This window comes from Pterocles gutturalis, unplaced genomic scaffold (genome assembly GCF_000699245.1).
Source record: "Pterocles gutturalis isolate BGI_N339 unplaced genomic scaffold, ASM69924v1 scaffold40972, whole genome shotgun sequence".
Lineage (NCBI taxonomy): Eukaryota > Metazoa > Chordata > Aves > Pterocliformes > Pteroclidae > Pterocles > Pterocles gutturalis.
In genome coordinates, this window is record NW_010111631.1 from 14,152 (window position 1) to 17,941 (window position 3,790).

Sequence of the window (3,790 nt, forward strand, 5' to 3'; positions counted from 1 at the left end):
CAGCTGCAGCACTGGCTGACCCGGGAGCTGCTGGTTTGCTCCATGTCTCAGTTTGTGCTTCTGGGAAATGGGAGTGGTGCTCCTGAAGTCTTTCATAGACCCTCTTGGAATCAGGAGGCTGCTGATGTGATATTGCTGAGTGGACATGTCCTAATGTTTAAGATTCCTGGATTTTACCACCACCAATCTGTGGAGTATTACCACATCCCTTCATCATCCTCATATTCTCATGACTCGCTCCGTGGAGGTTTCTTGGATAAGGTTTGAAAAGACAGGGTACTGCCTATTTGTGGTGAACCTTAATGATCCTCTGACAGTTTTTAACTTATGAGCCACTGCTTACTTTGATGTGACAGATGAAGATCCCTTCTCCCAGCCTCCCAGGTGCACCTAACCCTGCCTACCATGTTCTCCTCTGGGTGTTTCAGTGATATGACATCCTACATAGTAAATAGATTATGAAATTGTTTGGTACAGAAGGCAATATGTAAATAAATTATCCTGCAAAACTTGCTGTTCAGGATTGGCTGCTTCTGCTCGCACAAGCCAAGCATAATTCTGCTGTCTGAAACAACAGAGTGGAAGTGTAGTAAAATCTGCCTCTTTCAGAGGAAAAGGTTATGTTGTTATTAGACCTATTGTATAAAATATTCCATTAAATGTAATTAGCGTGACATTATCTTGCCTCCTTTCGACATTAGAACCCCGACAAAAAGGGGTGTTTATTACTATAAAATACATTCTTCACAGGTTTAACCTTTTTAAATTAGTTTTTCTTTAGATCCAGAATGCTTAATATGCTACCATTCCCAGGTGCATAAGTGAAGGAAAGTGGACTTTGATCATTAAGAAACATATGAGACAATTTGATCTGCATTTTCAGGGTTGTTAGAGACAAAAGCAATTTCTGTAGCTGCTTATGTGGGTGACCCTGAAATAGTCACGGACCAATGACATAGTCTTTCTACAGTAAGTATTACAAATAACGAAAAATTAAGGAGAATTTATTATTTTTCTGCCCAGCTGAAATTCCCACAAGTCACCTCTCAGCATATTCAAGAGTGCACAAGAGGGATTTATTATTTCCTGGTATATTGACTCTGAAAGGTCTGGGGATTACAGCTGCTTTGCACATGAATAGCTGGAGTGTGTTGTACAAAAGGCATGGTCTGTGGGATAATGGGGTTGGATGTGGGAAAGCGCTGACCCTGGGGGAGAGCAGGCTGGTGCCTGATGGCAGGAATCAATTATGTCTCAAAGGAACACATTGCCCTGGGAGCAGGCTTTGCGGGAGCCATCATGTTATGTGTTTACCACCCTCCTCCTTCCAAAACCCATCTAAACCAACCACAGAATACATCCTATCCTCCTTTTACCAGGGGACTCAGCTACACCTTGCTCTATAGTTACGCCAGTCAGTGCCAAGTTAGTTGTGATCTCAGAAACATAACTGTTCCCCATCTCAGCAACAAGGCTGAGACCCCCCAGCTCTCACCTCAAATATGCTGCCAGAGGGTTTTGAGTTTTGCTCTGAAGAACCCCAGATACTGCTGACTTCAGTGGGAGCAGACGCTCCCCAAAAGTCCTCTGAAATACACAGACCCCATCAGTCAGTCACCTACTCAGCTCTGGCCAAGGAAGGAGAACAGCCTGTCACTAACAATGGAGTGAAGAGAGCAAACGCAGAAGCTGCTGAGTTAATGCACTTCATTGTTTTGGGGTTTTTTTTTTTTGGAAGATGGTGGTATTCAGTTCTTACAATGGGCTCAGAATCTTTGAGGATCTGGCATTACTTGCCAACCTTTCATCTGTCAAAATTTGGGCTTCAAGAAATAGGCTGAAAGTAATAGAGATTTAACAAAAACATTCTGATGTTTCTAACAAAAAGTATTTTGATGGATTTATTTTTTTACTTACCTTTTGATTATTGAGCATTTGGACTTTGTTTAGATTTATATCATTAAATTTCTCTATAGAATTATGAGGCTTGGACATGAAGGCCATAGGTATTACAAGCCTCATGATAAAAATCAGGAGACTTACCAAATAGTGTTGCCAGGCATTTTGGCAAGGAGAATGTATCCTGCAGAGAGAATATTTCAGAGGAGGTAGTTGAGAATTGGGAGTATGGTTCTTGAGGCCTGGCCCCAACAACCATTTGCTGTCATTGATGAGATGGGAACGGTGTGTTTGTGTCTGATAGGAGGGCAGTCACCTCTCCCCTTATAAGAGCAGCAATTAATCCTATCTGCGTGTGTCAGATATTTAATCACTCAACTCTAGCTAGGGCAGTGGTGGAAGGGGGAGGTGATAGTCACAGACTTCCCTAGTGTCCCCTGGGCCTCCTCAGAGTTGGGTGCCCTCATCACCATGCACATCGTGATCAGGGGAATCTAGTGCAGTAAACAGAGACTCTAAAGAAAACAGTCTAGAGAGGGTTAAGAATAGGACCAGGATCCTCACAACATCTCCAGTGTAGCTGGTAGCATAAACTGTGCCCTACAGTCATCTCCAGCACTAGGTACTGTGAACGTGGCATGAAGTCCCCAGGAGCTGCCATCAGGAGACTGTGCAGACACCTTTTACATACGACCAATGATCAGCACACAACGCTGTACCTGCAGATAGCACTGGACTCGTTAACTAAGCAGTACAGCTCCTTTCTCATTTCTAAGTCACTAGTTTTCTCCAGGCCAAGTGTCTAGGGCCTGAAATCTCCTTATAAACTCAGACTTCATGTAATTCAGGGCACACAGCATCCTTGCCTCCAAGGAGCTTCAACCCCAGAATAACCGTAACTGCTGGGAGGCATCAAAATCAGATGGTGCTGACAGACAGATCTACACAAAGACTAAGGACAGCTGCAGCTTAAGACTGAGGTTTTGGTATGTCTTCAGGACCATGAATAAATGAATTAAAACTTAGTTTACTTTCCAGAAAGATCAAGTTAATTTCTGTTGAATAGATCAGTATTTCCTGATCAAAGATTTGAGTGCATCTTCCTTTTCAGACATTTTATGGGCTTGAACAAATTGTACTAATAACATTTTCAAAAACCAGTATTGAACTTGAGTACAAAGGAGAGCTTTTGCATCTGCTTATCTAGGTGGTGCATGACTGTGAGTGTGGTCCAGGCCAGTAATCCAAATTCTCCTACAAGGGTTGGCTCCTTTTCAGAGATGCCAAAGCTAGTTAAAACAAAAGTGGGTGCTGAGCATCTTTGCAAACCAGATGTCTCAAATAGCCACTTGGCAATAGAAGCACTGTGACCAGTAGGCTATTTGAAATATTGAAATTTTGGATTTCTTCTGTCTGCCTCATTTTTCTTCCATTGTAAAACATTGCTAATAATACATCCTTATCTCACAGCGGAGGTTGCTGAGAATTCATTAGGTGGTATTTGTAAAGCACTTTGAAAATGCAAAGCCAGTGCATTATTCCTAGTCTTCTGGATGCTTTCCATGTTATTAAAATCAGGATTTCAGAAAGGCTTATCGGGGATCAAAACAGCATCCCAAACTTGAAAGGGAGCAAGACTGTTAAACCATCAACTGTCGCCTCCCCCTCCAGCCAGATGTTAAGCCCTAAAGAACTGAAGTGGCACAAGAAATTACTTTCCCAAGTTCCCCCAGCTGGGTTGACAGGCATTGATCAATGGCTTTCTCCACAGCGAGTGCTATGCAGATGGTCTACACAGAGCAAGGTTTCTGTGAAATACAAAGGGAAGTCAAACACCATTTCTAATTCAGCTTGTAGCATGGCACACTTCCTTTATCCTCTGCCTGAATGC